Genomic DNA, 22,641 nt, shown 5'->3' with positions numbered 1-22,641 from the left:
CATCTAGGGAGCCATGCATTTATGGGCTGTGCAGTTAGATGACCTCAAATGAGTTTCTAAAGAAAGGGAAGGTGTTTTCTCTGGTGATGAATGAGAAAATAAATGAACCATGTATGTCAGTAATAAAAGCTAATATTCCAGTAACAAACAGGAATATTCATCATCCAAGCCTCCAACCCATCTATCAATATAAAAATCATCAGCCTATCCTCTAAACATCCTCTGTTTCAAAGCAGGTGTTTCTGGCTCTCTATGATTCAATGAATGGTTAGCAACTAAGCCAAAGGAAAAAAAAAAAGTATTATTAACCACAATCATAAGAACACCACTATTGTGCAGCTCTTTTTTTGTATTGCACCTTTCTCTGATATAAAATAACCAATGTACAATAAATGTTCTATTTCTCTCCTTGGCTTTTCCAAAGGTGAAGCACTGTATTTCACCATAGCAACCAGAAAGTATTATAAATGAAGGCTGAAGAGGCTGACTTATTTCTACATTTGATGTACTTGTTAACAAATGAGTATACTTGTCCTGCAAAGATAAGCTATTACATGTTTGCAGCACATTAAAGAAACCACTGCAATCCTAATTTGGGCCCTTTGCTCTATATTATTAGACATGTACTATATGAAATAATATGAAATATGAACAGGTTTGCAGATCTGCAACACGTGGTTATCATTCCAAATTATACAATATTCAGATTTGTTCCATATCACCTTGTGAGAGACTGGAATGTTAATGGTTAATGACTCAAAACTATTGACCATTTGCAAAAAGAGCAGAGTGCTTTGCTGACCACATGCACAGTAACCACTCAGGTGCAGAGGGGGGATGGCCAGGACAAACTCACCTTTGCTCAGCAGCAAGCAGAGTTTTGAGCCAGATATGGGAACAGGTCCATGAGAAGAAGATCCTGCAAGGCAGGATAGTGCTTTTTATCATGTCAGTGTCCTCCCTTTCACAAATGACTCAGATGTGAAAACTCCTTTCCAGGGAAGTGCCAGGACATTGACACTTTGACCTGAGGGTGTTCAGCCCTTCTGGTGGGGCACAGCTGGCTCAGCTTTGCTGACATGAGAGCTGTCATGTCTTAGGGGTTCCATAAACCATCAGTGACCCCAAAGTGCCCTGTGATCGACAGTGTTACATCACTCAGTGCAAAACATTCCCACCTGAGCATACATTAACCCACTGAAATTTGTGTTTTGCCAGCTTCACCTATCCCAAATGGATCAAGACTTGGACCATCACTTTAACCAACAGACATCAAAACTGCAGCCATCAAATCTCTTTCACAGATTCACGTGTGGTAATATCTGTCTACTCTTATAATTTCTTTCTTTTCCCTTCTACATTTTCTTAAATTTTAAGATTTTGTATTACTAGAGATAATATCCAAAGTGGCTACATAGCTGCTTTCCACTGCAGCTAAATTGTTCTAAAATAAACCCTACATACATTTATTTAGAAATACATAAATTCAGTTTTGTTTCACTCTAATAAATCTCAAGGGATCTATTAATAAGAACCTAGGTTGTCCTTGCCTTCTGTGGTGGGTTGTAGCATGGACACTGAAGATTTCTCTTCAGTGCAGGGCCTGAAATTCATCTACATATAGGTGACTTCTGACAAAGAGGTTTACTCCTGGTAAATGATAGTAGTAGAAAGAAAAATAAATTGAAAGGTAAAGGAGCTTTTCTTTTTTATTCTTTCTTTTTAATTTTTTAAATTTTTATTTTCATTCAGAGTTTTCACTCTGACAATATCAGAGGGTTCTTAAGCCTTTTAATTCTGCCATTAAAAGTATAAGTTAGGCAGAGTACTAACAGTTCAGGAAATTGAAAGCTTTTGTGAGCTGGACTCCCATTATTTCACAAAAGAGAGAGAGAAAAAAAAATAAGGGGAAGGGTTTGAAAGATATGGCATAACTTGATGTTTGTCAGCACCTAACACAGTGGCCCTATTCTAATGCAAGAACTTACAATGATATTTGAGGATCCATGGAATGCAGTGGAAATTTTTCTGCTACAGCAATTTTGCTGCTCTGGCTAACCAGAAAACAGCTTTAGGATAAAACCAAACCCTGAAAGGAGTAATGAGCTTACAATGACTTATCACTTAAGTAAGTTAAAGGAAGGCTGCAGATATTCCCTGAGGAATCATTCAAATGCCCAACTAAGCACAGCATCATGAGGCTCCTGAGGTGCTGAAATGAGGGAAGCAACAAAATACAGAAACACGCAATCTTGAAGCTTCAACAAAACTTCAGATACCACTTTTGATTGTGTTATGCTGCTGCAGGATCAAAATTTTCTTTAGTAGCTTTGCAGGGTTTTCCACACCTTCTATGCAATACATGCTTATAGCTTAGATAGGCAAATATTCCATTATGTACAGCAAATTTGAGGGTCATGAGAAATTCATTTTCACGTCCTTCTTGACATGCACATGGCAAAACCCTAATTCAATAAATAAGATGCCTTCATGTCTTCCTCTCCATATACAAACATGATTTGGAACTGGCTGGATTTTTAATCCATTCTCAGCCATTTTTAACATAAAGAATATTTTTACTGTCATTAATATTTCAAGAATTATTACCCCCCCATAATCATCTGCGTACCAGGCTATGAATTTTAATTTCTTTAATCTCCTCAGAAGCAATTTCCATAGCTTCCAATCACATTGCTCCTTTCTAGACTCATTCTAATTAGGCAAAAGAGTTATATAGAAAAAGTTTAGTAACTAGCTTTTAGGTATTCAATTATTGATGAACAACATTGTATAATTAAAGGCCAACCATACCCTTAGCATTTCATTAACAACCTCTTCTTGTGAAAATAGTATGAATTATTTAAAAACATTATGTCTTTTTATCACTCAAAAACAATTAAACTTGAGCATCCCTTCACTTTCAGAAGCTGGAAGGAATTTCATTTCAGGGACCCCAGGAGTTTGCCCAGATCTCAGCCCATTCCCTCACTGCAACTGGTGCTTGTTTTGGGTAATGTATATTTTCAAACTTATTCTTTGCTAATAGGACAGTGACACATGCTGTCTTTCACTGAAGCCCACTGAGAATAATTAGGCTGTTCTGAGGCTGCTTGAAAAGGTCTGAGAATTTGTTGCCCTGTCCCTATCATGTTGTCACTTCTGTGCTTGCTTTGGTGCTCATCTGACACTGTGTGAGCTTTCAAGGATAATCTTAAATCAGACGAAATACAACTTGACCAAAAAAGCCCAAACAAACAAAAATCAGAGCTTTTGTCCTCAAAATGCCTTGCAAGCAGTGCTTATTTCACTTCTGGGTACTGGATTTATGGCTGTAGCCTGACTGGCAATGCTGTGCAGGCTCAGGAGGAGAAAAGCCAGACTCTAATGGTGACAGATCATGCAAGTAAGGAAATGAATCCTGGATGGGTCTTAACTGACATAATCAGCACAAAGATATTACAAGAAGTAGTCAAAACTTGCTGTCACACCAGGTGTGTGCAGAGATTCAGCAGTCAAGCAGAAACAGCATTTGTGACTGTGTGGGATTCAGTGAGATGCACAGCCCTTGAGCTCACAGTGCAGTCCAGCTCTGGATGTTCACTGCAGGTTATGATTAATTCTGACTTACACTTCTTAAGATAAGTGTGCAGGATATGCTCACAGAACTAGTACCTCTGACAGACATTCCTTAGATTTTCTGATCTGGATCCCAGCTGAAGGAATAAGTTAATTTTATATTATGTGGTGTTCAGCCAACTGGTAAATTCCCTTGGTGAATTCAAGTCTAGTACATTTTTCCTTCCACACCCAAAGAGATACATGAGGTATCTGCTCTGAGTCACAAACCAACAGAATGCAGGGGCTGTCTTGCTCCCTCACTGCCAGAAGATTGTTTTCTTTCACTTTTAATTGTTTGGGGGAAAGGGAATGCAACTGCAATAAAGGTTAAGCAACAATTGCTGCCTTATTTGTTGAACTGAGTTTCTCCTTCAGCAGAGTGAGGGAATTACTGATCCCCAAAGAAGTTTCTCAGTGGTATTAAGTTAAGAACTATAAATCTTTTTGTTGTAGCTGGAGAAAAGTTAAAATAGTTAAACAATTTGGAAAAATACAGTAATTTCTCCCCATCCCAAATCCCACTATGCAATAGACTGTATTAGAAGACATTCTCTATGGATAAATAAGTTTAAAAAAGCGTATTTCTCAATATTTTTCTCAAAAAAATTTTTTAATAATTCAAGATATTGTTGGTTTGGTTTTTTTCCCAGAGGTACTATAAAAAGATGGGGCGATAAAAAACTAAGGTAGGTTTATATTCTTCAGGGACATAGAGCAGCAAAAGACCACTTGAAAAAAGCAAAACACAGAAGTAAAGGAACAGTCAAAACAACCTCAGCCTCTCTGCAGCTGTCAATCTCCAGTGAAAACAAGATTAACATACTCTAGTCATGAAGGAGTGTGTTCATCTGACTTCTGCACTTCTAAACTTCATGATGGCTAAATCAGTATATTTCAGAATATTTCTTGTGCTGACAAACAGTAAGGGTGAGTAGAAATTCTCAGACCAAACTGGACAAGACAGCAAATTTTATCCCAGTTATGGAAGAGGAAAAGGGTCACAGACACCCTCAAGAGTGTTGGATTCAGCAATACAGCTCTCCAGGAGCAAAGGAAGAAAAGGCAGGTACCACCATACATGAATGTCTAATGCTTTAGGGCTATCTGTGGCATTTTACAGCAAGAGCTGTTTTCAAAGAATACATATATTTAAATGAGACACTTCATTACAGGCATAGTTGCACATTTCTCTATGAAGCAATTCTTGGCTGTGACCCCAGTGATTTGACACAATATACTCTTTTTAGTTCAAATTTGACCACACTTTGAGTGAGAGTTTAGTTTTCACCTTATTCTTTTCATTTTGTGTCTTGGGCTATCAACTGCCTAGCAGTAAAAAAAAAATGCTGAAAATAACTTTGGTTCCAGAATCACAACCGGATAAAATGATATAAAAACACCAGTAAGAGAACAATGACTATTAAGAAAAGCTCTTCAAGGTTGTGTGCATTATTTTTAATGGAGATTTTGTCTTTGGAATTTCTTGGTTTGCATCTGGAGGCTTTTTTGTTGTTTATCCAGTTCTCACTCTGTACAATTTAAATAACATTTCTGTTCAAATGTTTGAAATTTAACACAAAGGAAAGTCAACCTTTAAGCTGACACTGTTCCTATATGTAAATACAGCATGCAATATACTTCAGGACGCTCAAATACTGTATATACCAACATATACCAATCCTTATCTCATGTAGTTCACTAGTAAAGTCATTGATTGCCCTTATTAGATACAGGATTTTTGTACCCTTAATAGTTATTTTGTTAAAATCAGCCTTTTGCTCTTGGGCAAAATTACTAATATCCTTAAATCATACCACTGTAATCTAGTATTAGAATTTAAATGTTTAAAATCATTATCTCTAAGATGATGAACAAAGGTGGTGTAGATTTGTTTTTTGCTTAAGAATAACAGCAAAAAAAGGTTAAAATACTGCTAAGTCTGTAAGATTCAAGACAGAAAAAACCTCAAACTACTAATGAATCATAAATATTTAGTCTGTTTACACAGGCATGAACTACATAATCTGTGTACACCATTTACATTTTTAATGTACTGCTGTCCTTCAACCAAAACCCTCAAGGATATTTAGAGGTAATATTTTATTTCATCAGTGAAAGTACATATTATATTATGGATGTAGACTAACAGTAGGTAAATATATCCCTGGCATCTAAATCCTACCTTTACAAATTCATAAAGAGCATGTGTAAAAATAAAAATGCATCCAGCTATGCCAGCATATATTTTAAAAACTTCTAAAATAAACTGATTGGATCACAATATGATAGTAAACAGTTAGGAGAGCAAACAGGAAAACTGGAAAAAGCAGGTTCAAGGTGGATGCTTAGAACATATCAGGTCCTTAATGTGGTGCTTCTGATGCCTTTGTCAAGTGTCTCCCCCGTGCCAGGAATTTAAGCTGCCTGTGATCAAGGTCAGGTTGCTGTTGAATGAGAATCACTTGAGAAACTGTGACTCCTGTGAGGATGTTTAAGACCTGGAAGAAATCACACTCTTCTTCTCAGCAGCTGCATTTACACAGACACAGGTGTTCTTCCTCCCATTCAAGGCTACATTGAAAGTAAAAAAACAAAACAAAACACATCTTCTACAAAATTTTACACCATTGTACAAGAAAATATATTCTACTTCATAATAACCTTGAATATAGAAACAGATATGTCACAAATGTTTGAGAAGGGAGATCTAAGCCCTATTAACCAACAGCTATGCTTATAAGATGAACACAAAATACTTGAACACAACTAGCAGTCTGTTTGTACATACTGTAACAGACAGAAGCTAATAAATACACCTTTTGTTTTTGGAATGCTGGTCAACTGCAGAATAAACACCAAAGAAGATTTATATTGCTACTGCACTGCAATAACTTGGGAATTTAGGTCCATAAAATATCACACCACTTTCATCAGTCTGCCATCTTTTATCTATTGTTTTCTTTTCCTTCAGAACTGAGAACAGCCATTTCCACACAGCTGCAATCATTCCAGCTGTGCCTCCAGGACTCTGTAAGTTACTATCTACATCTGTTAAATCTCTTTATATTTCCCCCCAAGTTGCAAATGAATAACAAATACCAGTGATTCTAAATTTAATGGCACAGATACCTTCATTGTGTTTGCTGTTTCTTCCTTCTACCACCGCTTTTTTTATCTGTTTGCACAACACAGTCCCCCCAATTAAAGTCTTTTTTGCAAATAGTTTAAAACAGTTTGGTTTCCATTCTGTACATTTGTGGACACAACAGACACCACTGCTGACACATTAAAGGTTCTACTTGTGCTTTTTTAATTCTGTTGTTCAGTTCTGTTGGATAGTAAAATAAAAATGATTATGCTTTTCAATGTGGCACTGTGGGAAAGTAAAAGAAAAACAACTTGAAGTATTTTAGCTGAAAAACCTCCACAGGACTAGCTCAAACCAATGAAGATCATGCAACTTTGTAATATTTGGAGATCCTACTTTTATTTTAAAAAAACAGTGATTGTGCTCACCCTCTGGAGTATAACTGTAAGTATAACCAAAAGCTCCATATAACTGAATCACATCCCTCCCTTTTCAATAACCTCTGTCTCATTTGTCAGTAGCTGCAGTGATGGACAGCTGACAAAACTCTTAAAGTAAAAAACTTTAACTTAAAATAGAAGTCCTTGCTTCTTAATTATCAGAGTTACTAACTTTTGTCTCTAGACAATTAGCTGACAAATCCCCCAAATGTAATACTTAGTCTACTTAAAATCTTTGTGTACATATTGGATCATATATACATTCAACATTGAGTCAACAATGTTTACTAGCACTGCAGAGGTGAGGGCAAACAAGTCTTTGGTGAAACTCAGGATCCACCTTTATAAGTAAAATTAATCTCCTGACCCCATTATTCTCTTCCAGTAATGTGCCATTATTCTTCTTCTGAATAAACTCTGACTCCAGAATGTTCCATTTGCCAGCGTGGACAAGTATTGACCCTCCTATAACAAAATCCATTTTTTTCTTAAGGTGTCTTTGCAACAAATAAGAATCAATCTGGCTAAAAAGACAGACAAATTCCTGTTAGCTTCTCAGCCATGTTTTATCTGCCACTGCCTTGATTACTGTTCATAACTCTGCACAATGAAGACTGCCATATAGAGCCTAAAATTCTTACTTCAAATAGAACTAATAGAAGAAAGCAAGGTTTTCTCTTTAATTGGAAGGTGAAAGAATGAAGTAAACAAAATGCTAAAAGGGCTTATTCTACTCTAGTTTGTTTCAGATAATAAAGCAAAGTAAGGAAAACTCAGGTGTGGTTTTACATCTTACTCTGTACTCGTTAATCTCTGCTAAGACAGCTGCAGTGCATTTGTGACACAATATTATGCCATTGTGTCAAGGCATTGTGCCATTTCCAATTCATATATTCTGATGGGGAAACATGAAAGTTTAGTTTGATACTGCCACCTGCTAATAAGGAAACTACTACACATAGCAAGGTGTTGTGCTGAATACCAGTTCTGAGAACAGTATGTTTGCTAACAATTATAAAGATAACTGATAGGAAAAAGAATGACTTTTTTTGTTTGTTTGTTTTATTCTTGCACAGAGAATATCACAATGAGGTTGAAACCAACAGATCTTTTGATGCAATGCTGTTTCTAGCATTAAGTACAAATCAGGAAATGCCAGGTTCTACTGCTAATACATGGGCAGAGTGAACTAGAGTCAGTAACAGCTGACTGAAGACCATCAGAAAATGCAAAAAGCAAAAAAAGAAAAATAAAGCTCTTCTCCTGGAGACTTTTCCCAGGGCATTCACTATTCCACTGGGAATGGGAACTACTTTTCTCCCTTAACAGAAGCAGTGGGAAATGAGTGGCATCTGGACTTGGGCACTTATTCCTATAAAGTACATTTTTGGTGGTCACTGATTCCTTACTGACCTCCCAGAAGAAAGAAATAAAAGGAAAGCTTAAATTTACCAGACAAATAAATATAAATATATAAATACTTGTTGCTATTGATATATTTTCTGCCTTTTACTTCAAGTTAAGAAGAGTTTGATTTAAATTTATACTAATTTAAGGCCCCCAGCTTCCAAGCAAGAACATTCTTGCAGAGGTCTGGGCACAGCTGCTGATATATACAAAAGCACATTCAAAAGACAATTGTCTAATCAGCTAGAATTTTTATTCATTAATATCCAATCTCCAAGCACATATAGTATGCATCCTGGCATGTTTTATTATGCTATTATTTCTTTTTCTAGTAGAGTTATTTAAGTACAGAATGCAGCATGGTCAATATAGCAGGAAAGATTATTTTCTATAATGGTTTAATGGCTTTCTTTCATACACCCTTTCATCCATTCCAGCAAGTATATGGCCAAAGTGCCTGAAATTTTATGATGCATTTAACTAAACAAATGCAGAACAGAAACTTGGTCACAGCATGGTGAAGAAAACCACTCACTGTACTGAACTGACCTGGAAGTGTGCAAAGCTTTGAATACTCTTTTCCATTCCTCTATTTTCTTATTACTATTATAATTACAGTGCACATTCAAACATTATTAATTCACATAAAGTTCAGTAACCCCAGCTGTCTCAGCAGCAGCATATTCATACTTAAATGCAGCCTTTTTTGCTGCTGCATTATACTAATGATTTTCATAAATAATCATACATTTTTAATTAGCTTTATTTCACTGTCTTATGCAGTAGGAAAAATCAGCTTTAGAAAAACGAATATATTTTAAATTACGCATTAGTTCTATACATTCCCACTGCATCTTTATATCAAAACCAATTACCTATGAATGAAATATCTGAGAATATGTAACATATTTTATCAAGAAAAATATCACAGTTATTAATAAATTGTATTTGAAAGGCTTTTCCAGCTGTTTAGCTGCTTTTTATAATTAAATTCCTTTCTTCCAAGAGTTGATTAGTATCTTGCTGTAAGCTGATGTGAACATTCATAACCCTTTTCTATTCCTGTTTCAGACATACCCAGCCTGTGTGGATCATTCTTGTTCTGTTAAGTTTCATGCTGGGCAATAGAGGCATAGAAGCAGGATCCTTGCTATTGATGCTCTCTTGAAAGCAGGTACACTATGTTTGACTTGACATGCTCTAGAAAAAATGAAGTTTTCAAACACTGCTTTTTGCTCAGAGCCTGTTCCAGCGTTCTCATCACGACCATGTCATTTTGAACCTCATGACTTCTCTGCTCAATTGCCTCAAAACTGGAGAAAGCACTAAAATATGTTTAGGATGATGAGACATAATAGAAAAGACCAAAAGTTTATTCTGATTTAAAGTGTAACAAGTGTGAACAATCCAACTCTGAGAGCATTTAATTCCTTATTTCATTTTTCTGAAAATCTCGAAGAAAATTTCAAAGTGTATGAATTCCTATACACAGAGGCATCAGTAATAACCTTGCTATTGTTTTAACTGAATTAATGTTTTCACCTACTACAGCTAAAGATTGTGCCATAACACATAGCTTTAACAAAACATATGTTTATATGGACTGTGTGAATTAGTTTTTAATTATTAATGAAATCTTGGTGTTTAATTAATTTAAATACTATGAATTTGCAATATAGTTTATATCTCCAGATAAGGACAAACCTGAAATAAATTGCAACCATAATAACATCTAAATTAATATCCTCCAATGTGATATTAATGATTTAAATGACAATGCCAAAATGTTTCAGCTGTCTCTTAAATGATCTGTTGGCTGTTACTGTCAATTACTTATTAATATTCTAATAAAAAAATAAACTGTATTATTATTCATCAACTACATAACGTATGAGTCCTATTTCCTAATGAAATTTTATTTTCACCCTGAATTTTTGCTATGCCCACTATGGTATGCATCTTAAATTCAGATTCTCATATGAGATAAGAATAGTTTCCTCCCAATGTATTGCATAATCTATATACTTTTAGAAGACAGTTTATAAAAGTTATAAATAGAAATTATCTGACTGACCAGAGAACATCTATAACAGATGTGCTGATATTTTAGCAAGAAATATAAGATTTACAATACACAGACAGAATTGGTAGAGAAGACTGTCAGCTTTGTAAAGACATGGAAAATATCTTTTTACCCACTGGAACAAGAGAAAAACATGTGCACATATATCTATTCTGGGTTATGATTTCCTACAGTAATCAATTTAATTACATTGTTTTCTAATGGTACATCTTTGGCTAATATTACTCAGAAGTGTAGTGATTTAAAACAGTAATTCTTATCTAAACAAAAAGATGAACTTTTTTTGAAAGAAAATATCACTGAAATGTTGCTGAGGATTTTTTTGCAATCCAGTAGCACTCTCTCAATGTTGTCTGAGAGGAGATGCATTAAATTTCATATAAGCATTTTGCTGATGAAAGGTTGAAAAGAAAACTTGCTGTTGAAAAGGGCTGCAGGCAGAGTGCCATAGCTTGTGAATAGTGATCTGCAGCACTGGTTGGTGTGGTGGGAACCATCAAGAAGTTCCTCCGAGGAAAAAACAGTATCCAAAAAGATTATATGGTTTACTGGAACTTCACTAAATAAAAGAAAGAAACTTAAAAATATCATGATTAGTGATACTGAAAGTTGCAGATAAATGTGAATGTATTAGTACTTTTGAATTTATTGCCTATATAAACTAACTTGCCTCTAAAGAAAAGTAGAGCATATCAGCCTGAAACAAGAGTAGAAATGATTTTAAGAAATTGCAATGCTGTCTTGTTATCACAACCAACTTGATAGTGTGAAAAAAGGAGACAGCTTTAGTGGCTGCAATAGGGTCTTCTAACTGATGTGAAAGAAACACCTAACCTTTACCATGACAAGGTGTTAATGAAGACAACAAATCTCTCTTGATCTTTATGACCTACCAGGAGACTCACAAATCCATGTCAAAACCTTAGACTGCCTCATCAGTGAACCCAATGACAAACCAGGTACTAAAGTATACTTCATAACTCTCCTTCTGATACTTACTGTGATTAAAAAAAAAAAGGCACTAAGGATCCAATTAACGCTATATATTAGTAAAATAATTATAAAGAGTAAATCTGGGGACTTTCTGGCAGGAAGAAGCCATGATCTGTGTAAGCGCTATACAGACATAAGCAAAAGTTAAAGGATTGTTTCCATGACTTCAAATAATCATCAGCTGCTTTGAGCAACTCCAATAATGCATAAGGCACCAGAAGCATCTTTATCTTCATAGAGGATGAAAAAAATAAGCCAATAAAATTTACTTTAACTGGGTATTACAGTAGTCAAACAGTCTAGCTGAAAATCATTATAATACACTATATACATTGCTTTTATTTCCACATTGTTTTTCTTTCACCATGCTATAGAGGGGAAATCTTGCTGAAAAGCCAAGCCAAAATATCTAATGATCAAAATGTGCAATTCATTTATTGAAAGTACATTATACTCCTATGTGTTCAATACTCATTCATAAGTAAAACAGTTTTAGAGCTACTTTAATGCATCATGACTTAATTTTTTCAAGCCAAAGGCTGTATTTGCTACATATCTACCCATCGAACCCTTCTGCTGGATTAGGAACTAAAAGAAGTTTTCAAACCTGCCATCTGTGCTTTGACCTTATAAAGTCCCTACCTGTTTCCCTTATTGAAACTTATCAGCTCCCTTTGAAGGTGCCACTGCAGGAGCCACAGCAGGACAGGAGCATCACCACCTGAGGCCACTCCTGTCAGCCACTGAAGCCTTTTGTTCAGTTATGGGTGTGAAACCAGCATCCTGCAGGGTTCTGTCACATATCACATCCACACCTACAGCACACCCACAGACTCATAATTTAACAAAATTAAATAGCCCAAGCACATTAACTAATTAGGGTGATTAATTAACAGCACATTGCCAGGGTCACAAGTGCACTTTGAAGTCTCTGATGGCCTCACCTGGGATGTCCTCCCAATTCCATGGGCCCAGGGGGTCCAGTTCAGCTCAATCTTGGGCATCTTGCCTGAAGTGCATCATGGGTGTACCTGTATCTGTCCTCATTTCCTTTGAGCCTGTTAAAAGTATCCATGTCTCTCTCTCTCTCCCCTCCTCCTCTGTTCCTGACTGGACTTTCTGGACTGACCTCCTAAATGTGACTCATTACATCACCTCCTTTGGTGACATGACAGTGACTTTTCCATCAGCACACTTGCCCTGCTCAGCCCCTGTTGGAACATGATCCATTCCATGAGAGCACTGCCTGTGCTCAGAACAGCATCAGCTCCTGGTTTATCTCTTTTATGAAATCAGCTCATCCCTTTCAATCCCTGATGCTTGTTTGAACTTCCTTTTCAAAGTGCCAAAACTTCTTCCTCCCACCCCACTTTTTTTAGGAAAAAGTAAAAGAAAAACGGTGAGTCCTTTCTGGCAAGCCCATCAGTTCACATCTGCAAAATCAGAGAATGATGAATGAAAAATTTAAGAAAAGTCTATTAATGGAAAGTATTTAAGAAGAAACACTTCCTACAGTCACAGACCAGTTAGGTAAACTTTATTTTTCTGTAAGAAGTATGAGATATGAGGTTACATACCCCGAAAATATGAAGGAAAATATAGGCTTAAAAGCACACTTACAGTTTCTTGCTGTTACAAGACAGAGCCGAGACTGTGGAGCATTAATCCTACATCAAATCCTACTTTATACTGGTATTTTAGACCATAAAAAAATTTACTTGCAAATTCATCCCTCAGGAGGTGCTAGCACACTTTGAACAAAGTAAATTTCCCAATGATACCCCAAAACACTCCATTATCAAATCTACCTCCTCATGAATAGATGCCTGTCAGACACCACCATTCTTTCCACTCTGCAGCTCATTGGTATTCTCCACCACCCACAGACCATTCTTCCTTCTCTCTTGATCAAACAAAGCTGCTTCTGCTTATTCCTGCTGCCAAGCACAGCTCTCCAGCTCGCTCTCAGCCAAACCAAAGCACACTAACAGCTCCATACACTCAGCTGGCAGGAATGCATGCTGACATGCTTCAAAACATGTCTCACATTGCCCAAGAGAAGGAAGGGTTATTGAGCACAGTTTCTGAACAGTCTCTGCCCACCCCAGCCCTCAGGCTATGACAGATTTCCCAATGCCATGGGTGGTATGAAGACAACGGGGATGTTCTGAATAGCTCTGATCTACCAGAAGAAACACCAGCAGAGATAGCACAGGTGACACCAAGGGGTGCTGTAATGGTGGGATGTTGGCCAGCTTCTGCTCTGAATTAAGGGCAGCATCCAGTGCCATTGATCTCAAAAAGTGCTGGGTGCTAAATTAGCTGCCAAACTTGACAAGAGCAAGTATGTTTTGCTATTTTTCTACAACCACACATAAAATTCTCTTCTAAATTAGTACAAGAGCATTAATTAATGATGGAATTCATTTTACCCAGTGAAAACCAGAATCCTCTCTCATATTTACAGCATGAACATAATTAAGTTTAAACAGAACTTTCAAAATTAATTCTTATGAAACAAGACACTAGAAATTATGTTGGCTGTTGTGAAGAATGTTTCTGCTTTATACTAGCAAAATGAGTCTAGATTCTATCAGAAGTTTGCATGTTAGGAAAACATTAAGAAACAAATACACCAGCTCCCCACCAGCTTTGGGTCTCCACTGAGCTCACTTCTGTTTATCAGTACCTTGTACTAGAGGACCAAACACTGGATTAAGCACTCCAGATACAGTGTAATGAAGGTAACAGTCATGTTCCTCGATCTGCTTACTGGCTGTGACCCTTCCTGTGAATGTTCCCAGCCCAGACTTACTCAAGACAGAAGTGTACCAGTCAGAGCACTCATCCTGCTGTGTACCAGGACCCCCAGATGCTCTCCAGTACAGCTGCTCCCACTAGAGCTATTTTACATATTCCTTCTTAAGTGCAGGATTTGACATTTCCTTTATTGCATTTCATCAGACGCCTGCTGGGCCATTCCTCCAATCTGTGTAGGTCTCTCTGGAGACTGGCTCTCCCACTTTTGGCATCACCTGCAATCCTATTGACAGCACATTTCTTTGCAGGTTATTGATAAAGCTGTGGAACAGGACAGGTTTCAGAGATTCTTGACTCTCCTTGTCATCAGCCTCCAGGCAGAACACAACCATTATCCACTAAGCCTAGTGATCCAAATAGGATTTTTGTTTATCCAGCTCATTGTCCACCAAACTGTGATTTCCTTGATATAATATTTCAAGTTCAAGCACACTTTCAGATGCAATTATCTATAGACAGAAAGGAGCAGCACAGAGCTGATGGCTGAATTCTATGCCTGGCTGCATTGTTAAAGTGCAACAGTCCAAGATGCACTTTTTGTTAGGAAAAAACCTTCAAATTTTCAAGCAAATTCACAATCACTTTTTTTTTTTAACTGCAGCTCTCTTATTGACGTTTTACAATGATATTTAGATACAAGATAGATAAAAGAATAGCTGGACCTAATGTTTAAATATATTTAAAGTACTTCTAGGTTCAAGATACACAGACAGAATAATTTCCATTCCACAAAGTATCATGATGAAGTAATTTGCTGCTGAGTAAATTAAGTATGCGACTGAAATCTCCAAATATTAAAAAGAATCCTGATCAAAACAGACCAAAATCAAAAGCACATATTAATGAGACAAGATACTGATATATTTGGAAATGCTACAAAAGATGATAGCTAATTATATTTATTCCAAATTTTTGAAGTGAATTACAAAAGCAAATTTCCTATAAATTCATATAAAGATCACACTAACTACCACTGCCACAAATCAACTGTTTTTGTTAAAAAGCAATTAAATTTATGTTAGAAAATTAAAAGTATAGCAAAGAATGTATTTTTTCACTTGTTAAAGATACCTTACCTAAATATAATTTTGTTGTTCTAACTTGTTTTGAACTCTGCTTGTCATCCAATGTCGAAAAAATCTCACCTACTCACTACCATTAGAGGTTCTGTTGGTACCTCATAGCCCCTTCTTGTCACTGCTCTAGTTTAAGAAAATTTAAAAATTAGTTTATTTCTTCCTTGGTTATTTTTCCAAGCTTAGTCCTTTCTCTGAAGTACCAAAGGAGTCTATGTCTACCAATTTTTAACACATCAATCTGCTATTCTCTGACTTTTTTTTTTTTTTCTGTCTGAATTTGCTTTTAGTTTATTGACTCAGAATCTCAGGAACAATATGATGGTCATGGACTGGTAGCTTTCTGTTCCACTTTTTTTTTCCCTACAAATTTCCACATTATTTCCATTAAGCCTGCTTAACACTGCAATGCTTATCTATTAACTGCAGGATGTGTGAGTGTACATGCACATTTCTAACAAGTGATGCAGAAGCACCTGGTTTTGCTATAGCTAAGCAAAAGGAGTACAGAGCATACCTTGCCTACATTACATTCCTCCAAAAACACCTTCAGAGAAATAGCCAAGCTGACTTTTACGATGCACAAGGGTTTCCAACAAGACTCTCCATTCAGGGAAAAAAAAAAAATACTCCAAATATTTTAGTTGCGCTGTTCTGCTCTTGTAATTCTTAGCCCGCTGCTAATGTTACATGAATAAGAAAAATGAGCACAGATTCTGTAATACTGAGTAACTGAATAAATTAAATCAACTCCTTTTATTGATTATGTAGATTCATTGATTTTCACAAGACAAGAGAAGATTGTGGCTCAGTCTTTTCCTCATTTTTATCTTTCCAATGAACACATAGCAATACAGAGCATGGAGTACAGACTCCAGTACAAAAGTAGGATTTTCTTTTCTGAGTGGTACAGCTGGTCATAGTTTTAGAAGCTATAAATAACACCACAAAAGAATAAAATCTACAGATCCCCAAAGGCCATTTACATGTCAGCATTATTCATATAGTGGGACACTTAAATAGAGTGTAGACTGGCTTTTCTCCCTTAAGACAGCAATATGTAAAATGCAAGACTGCAATTAAGACTAAAAAGAGAAACAAAACCAAAACCATTAAAGCATTTAAATATTACATAATCTTAATGTAATTGATCTAAATTTTGAGTTAAGAAAAAAATTGCAAAAGTCATAGGACAAGTACAAATATATAAAAAATCATATCACCTTGGATTACCTGAAGGGTTTTTAAATAGCAGTATCAAATAACTGCATTCCCTCCTTACTTGTCTTCCTATATTGCCATTAAAAAGGCCTTTTTTCTTACTCCAGAAATTATCCAAAGGACATAAGAATAGTAATATTTTGCAATCATTGTTTCAGAACATATTCTAATATGCTTTCTCTCACAGCATGTGCTTATCATTTGCAAAATCCCGTTCCTAACACTATTACCAAAAAAACAAAAAAAGAACAAAAAAAAAAAAAAAAAAATTGAGCTTCCCTATAATGGCAGGAAACATTTACCATTTACAATCTTGAAAGAGGAAAGCTTTCTCATTTATCTCAAGTAAATAAATAATAATAAACAGAAATTTAGGAAAACTTGGTTTCAACTGACCGAAACCCCACAATACACTGAAAAAATAATTCAAGTACAGCCTTAGCTCTTCAACATAAAAAAAGTCTTGATTTCTTTATCAATTTGTTCTAGCTTAAGCTAAATTTCCCCTTTAGTGTTTTGTTGGACCAGGAAGAGACATGCCTACAGACTGAAAGCTATAGTTATAGTTTACTAGTTTTATATTACTTTGAACTTGAGGCTTCCAAACTATCAGAATAGTAATTTATTTTTGCTAATATATTCTAAGCATCAGATTTATTTTTTCTTTTAGGACAGATAAAATTTATTAAATCATCATGCTTAGCATGAAGTTTATTAAAATTAGGAATTTGACTGAATACCACTCTTCAAGTATCACTGCTTTATTGTATTGTTTATTGTATTGTATTGTATTTATTGTTCAGAGAAAACAAGTTTAGAGCCATAATAGCAGCCTAGGTGGTCCCACACTATCACATGTGAGCTGCAGGAGCAGCAGTGAAGGTACTGAATATGATCTAGCTACAGATTTTTAATCTGAGAGTATCAGCATCAAACTGTTTAAATTCCTCCCCACAGCCTCAAGGAAGCAGCATGTGGCAGCATTAGAATGATGGCTGCCAACTCTTCCTGCAGTGTAATTCTTTCTTTTCACTAGTCAGATCAATATTTTTCCAAGTTAACAGTATGACTCAAACAAACAAAAAAAAAAAAAAAAAAAAAAAAGCTCAGTTGTTTGAGCCAGAATTTTCTTTTTATTTCATTATTACATTTTTATGTAGGCAGACAGCCACTAAAGATCAACTTTATCTAAAATAAAATCATTCAGTATTACTGTTTATCCTCTTTGCTTTGGAAAATCAGAGAAAAGAGAAGGATATACCTGATATAGATGAGCTATAAAATTAAATGGGAAATTTTCAAATACTTAGCAAAGCATTTCTTCTAAGAGAAAAGTATTTTAAAAAATTAAGAAATCATCAGAATAGGATTCTATATCAGAGATGATTGCTCATGGAGTAAAATACAGCTTTTATACTGTTAAACCCCTTGGCATCAAAAGATTAAAAGCTAGTTACAAAACTACTGACTCCAACTTTCGAGAAATGCAGCATCAAAGTAAGTATTGTTCATTGTCACCACACACTGAACAATCCTTTTAATGAATTGAAGAAACTTTTCCTTAAAAATTTGGGATTTATTTTTTCCAGCTTCTTTTGGAAAACTTGAAGTCTTGAAACTTCATCACTTCCCAGGATAAGCCCTCACAGATAGTTCAACCTTTTACTTGTACCAACTTAATCACTTACCTTAGACACAATTTTTTTTTTCTCTCTTGATCATATCTCACTCTGCTTTCTGTTTTGCTGTGCTAGCTTCTGTAAGAGAGTTCTCCATCTCCCTTCTGGTCCAAGAACATTCATTACACTTCTGCCACTTTGAATTCCCCTCTCAACCTCTATCCCCATAAGCAGCATGTCGTAAATCAAAATGAGCTGCCACAGGCTCTGATGCTTGTATGACACAGGCCACATGCCCAGATACAACAGGGCAGGAGTTATGTCCACAAGTCTTACAAATTCAGCAGAAACACCAATCCTTCAAAGCCTTCCTCATCCTTCATCTCAGCCACTCTGAAGCAGCAGCTACACTGGTCACGCCAGCACACACTTCAGTCAACTTCACCTCAGTTTGAGTATTAAAAGTAAAACTAAAACAAAAAACAAACAAAACCCCCAAGAAAACCACCAAAAAAATCCCCCCCAGAATACATGTAATTGAAGTACCTAATTGTGCTTGTCAACTTGTACAAAATAACCTGTTCTCACAGAGATCATGGTACTACATTTTTGAAACCAGAGTGGTCCCTATCTCTCTTCTGTCTCCATTGCTGCAGGTTAACAGTCACTTCAAGGGGAAAGATCAGCTTTCAAACCCACCCAGTATTTCAGGCAAAGCAAGGATCACCTTCAGGGCACCTACCATACTGACATGCAAATTGTCAGGATGCCTGCTCGCTGTTCATTTTCCTTTCTGCACTTAAGGCACCCAAAAACAAGAAAAAAAACCAACCAAAAAACAAGATACACAATGCCCCTCATAATGTATTAGGCCAAAAAAAAAAAAAAAAAAAAAAAAAAAAAAAAAAAAAAAAAAAAGTGTGAGTATAAATTCATAGGCACTAAGTTGTTTAAATATTTTATTTCATGTTTTTCTAGACTGGATGTGAAACTGCCTTCCACCTGAGCTGTGAACAGTGCTAATTTCAAGCAAAAAAGCCCACAAAACACATCCCCTACCCCTCATGCCCCCCTTCCCCAAGCAAACAGAAAAGAGCACATACTGGAGATTCTTAGGGAAAAGTAAAATGATTTTGAGAGGTCTGTCAGACAAATAAACAGTCTGGCAAAGAGTGAAAAAAGCTGTTTAGAACTAAAATGTTTTTGCCTTTTCAATCCAATATTACCATGGTTTTGAGCATGACTGTAATAGGCAGGATACATCTGCTCACTATCATCTGCAGTATTTCCTATTCATGGCAAGAACAGATGGAGCCTCAGTAATCCTCAGCAGATCTTATTGATCTATGTTTTGGAATAACATCAAAACCAGAATACACAGTATTTCATTGATGGAAAAAACCTCAGTTACTTGCAAAAACAAAAGGCCAAGACACAAAAAAAGACAGTTTTTAAAAAACTCCTTATTTTTCTGTAGTTATTTATCCCATTAAGGTCTAAAACTTTATTGAAAGAACTTTTATGCTTTATTTCTAAGTTTTTAGTTTTTTTTTAACACAGTTATTTGAGTTTGAGGTTTTGTTTCTTGAATGGTTTACTTTACAGATGTATAACAACAGAACAGGCAATTAACCACATTCAGAGCATATTACTATTTTTAAATAGCAATGGTTAACCAAAGTAGAGAATAATCTCCTTTACTTGGTATTTGTAGGCTTATGCCCTTCACTTTCTGTCACTTACTGACACCAGCAAATATTTTTTTTTTCAAGCAGCTTAGATGTAAGGTACAACACAGTTATCCCTAGAGCAGTTCAGGGAATGAAGTGCAATCCAACCCACTTGAACTCTTCTGCCTCCCTCCTGCCTTTTTTTTTTAGAAGTCACTTTTCCCCAGAACAGTACTTTCAATCTCCCACAAATTAATGAGCTATATGAAGGAGAAATCATTGCTGCCCTCAAGGCCTCTGTAGGGATGCACCAGGTTGCAAATTTACCACCTGCCCAATGCAAATTCCACATTTTCCAAGCAAGAAAAATACACAGGCTATGTGTGGCATTTAAACATAGAGCCCAGCTAAATAAATTAGCATTCTGCCAATGCATACCACCAAACCTACAAGCAGAGCCTACTGACTGTGTCTCCTAACATATTCCTAAGAGCCTTTCTGCAGTCAATAAAAGACACATGAAGAATAATGACTGGAGGAGAGGAATACGTTTCCATTGAGAGAAATTTAAAAATTATGGTCAGGAAAAATTTTAACATAGCATTTGTGGTAACCTTTAAAGATAATCTAGGATATCCCTTTTCTATAGAGTCACAAGTCACAATGTAAGCACTTATCATAGATGCAATATTTAAGAAAATCCTGCTTCAAGTTTTCTACTTTGTGAACCTATACAGGATAAACAGCATGTATTCTAAAATGCATAATTGGAAGAACAGTTATAATTTCTGGCTGTTGTTATGTTACTGTTCCTGTTGCAGCAGATCAGATAGGAGGCATGGCTTGCCTCTGGAATACAGCCCACCAAAGTATCAAGTTCCCTAACGAAGCACAACTTTAGTCCTGAAAGTAGTTACCACTAGGCAGAGAAACATAAAGAAGAAACCTTTGCTTTAAATAATAGAGTACATATTTAAGGGTTCTGCAATCAGGAGGTCATGATTAGGTCTTTTACTTAGAATATAAACTTGGATGCCATGTCACACAACTACAGTAAGTCCAAGATTACTCCTTAGGCTGAAAATTTTGAAAATTCAAAGCCAGAGTGAAATAGCTGCTCATCTCTTTTTACTGAAAGCACTTAAGAAACACATACTGATAGAAAGTTGTCTATTTGCCCAAGGTTTTCCCCAGTCCTTTACTTAATTCCTAATCCAAAACTGAAACAGCTAAAACTTACAATGTCTTACTTTATCCTAGAGAAGTTAGAACCCTTTCTCTAAAGTTGAGCAGGATTTGCTACCCATAGTGTTGCATTCACTTTCAAGAAAACTTCTCCATTTTGTTCACAAGCAGTCATAACTGCACACAAATCTTCATCCAATGCACTTCCCAAGTCTCACTTCACTCCTCTATTTTGCTCACGTCTATTCCTGGGTTCTGAGAAAACTGATTTAGTAATAGTTTATCAGCAAGAAGCTGTTAAAACCATAGGGATCGTTGGCTGCAATTCAGTTACTATTTCCCATTTTATCACACAGTAGTTAAAATGGATTTTGCAGTTTTCAGAGTTCTCTGTCTGGTAAAATGCACAGAAATCTTTTTAGTACTAGCCTAGAGTTATGCTAAGTAATATTTATTAGCTCATAAACAATGACAATTCCTTGAAAGACTTGAGTACTATTGAGACTTTTCCTTTTGAGTCTTTAGTAACTTCAAAAAGCTTATAGAAAAAGGTGCTAGCTAATGATTTAAGAAAATATTAGGCTCCAAAGTTTAGATGCAAACTGTGTTTCAAAATGTTTTGTGGCTACTTCATAGGATGATGTGGTTTGTCTCATCTTTGAAGATGTGAACAAACACCACCACCAAATCAGTTATAAATGTGGTATCCAGAATAATGACCACAATTAGAAAGAGTCTTTCTGTACTCTGAGATGAGCTTTTCAATACTACAGGAGCTGTTGAAATTTAAGAACCTGGCCTGTCAAGTAAACAATACTTGCAGGAATTTACACAGACCTTCCAACAAGTGTATTAGTTGAAGTAGCAGCTAACAGCTACAGTAAACAACAGTTACTGTTCACAGAAGCATGATAAATATAATCTTGATAGAAATTTATTCATAAAACAAGAAGTATGCTTCACTTTGCACTGCCTTTATTGCTAAAATAAAGCATATGTGGAAAATTATTACTTTCCATAGGCCATTCCACAATCTTTATGAAGCTAGCTGATCTAAGTCAAATCATTAATTAAAAAATTCATTTAATTAAAAAAAAAGAGAGAGAGAGAGAAAAAAAAGTAAAAGTCCCTACATAAATCCCTAAGAAGTCCCTAAGAATTAATGTATTTGGGGGCTTGCTTGTTGCTTCATTTTGAATGCAGTCCAGGACCTACTAAGTGGACAAATATCTCTTCTTTGTCCTCAACAGATTTTGAGTCAGAACATCAATGTCTGCTCTGGCCTACCCTAGCAAGGTCTGAGGAAAGAAGTCCAGGATGTTTTCTTCTCCTCTTTAAAATTTTTACCTGACAAACAGGTAACAGTTCAATCTAATTAATGAGTACTCCTTAGAAACAGGTAATCTGGAATATGCAAACAC

At 35.9% G+C, this 22,641-nt stretch overlaps 1 protein-coding gene and 1 long non-coding RNA gene across 7 annotated transcripts in view; one reads left to right on the top strand and one right to left on the bottom strand.

The window, feature by feature from the left end:
- Positions 1–22,641, bottom strand: part of KCNIP4 (potassium voltage-gated channel interacting protein 4) — a 373,098-nt gene that overhangs the window by 91,165 nt on the left and 259,292 nt on the right. The gene's annotated exons all lie outside the window — the stretch shown is intronic.
- Positions 1,229–10,044, top strand: LOC130252650 (uncharacterized). The gene is made up of 3 exons (XR_008840407.1): positions 1,229–1,315; positions 2,925–3,010; positions 9,625–10,044. It is a non-coding gene; the product is annotated as an uncharacterized LOC130252650 (long non-coding RNA).

The sequence above is a fragment of the Oenanthe melanoleuca genome, chromosome 4 (genome assembly GCF_029582105.1).
Source record: "Oenanthe melanoleuca isolate GR-GAL-2019-014 chromosome 4, OMel1.0, whole genome shotgun sequence".
NCBI classification, from domain to species: Eukaryota; Metazoa; Chordata; class Aves; order Passeriformes; family Muscicapidae; genus Oenanthe; species Oenanthe melanoleuca.
This window is presented reverse-complemented; position numbering and strand designations above follow the sequence as displayed.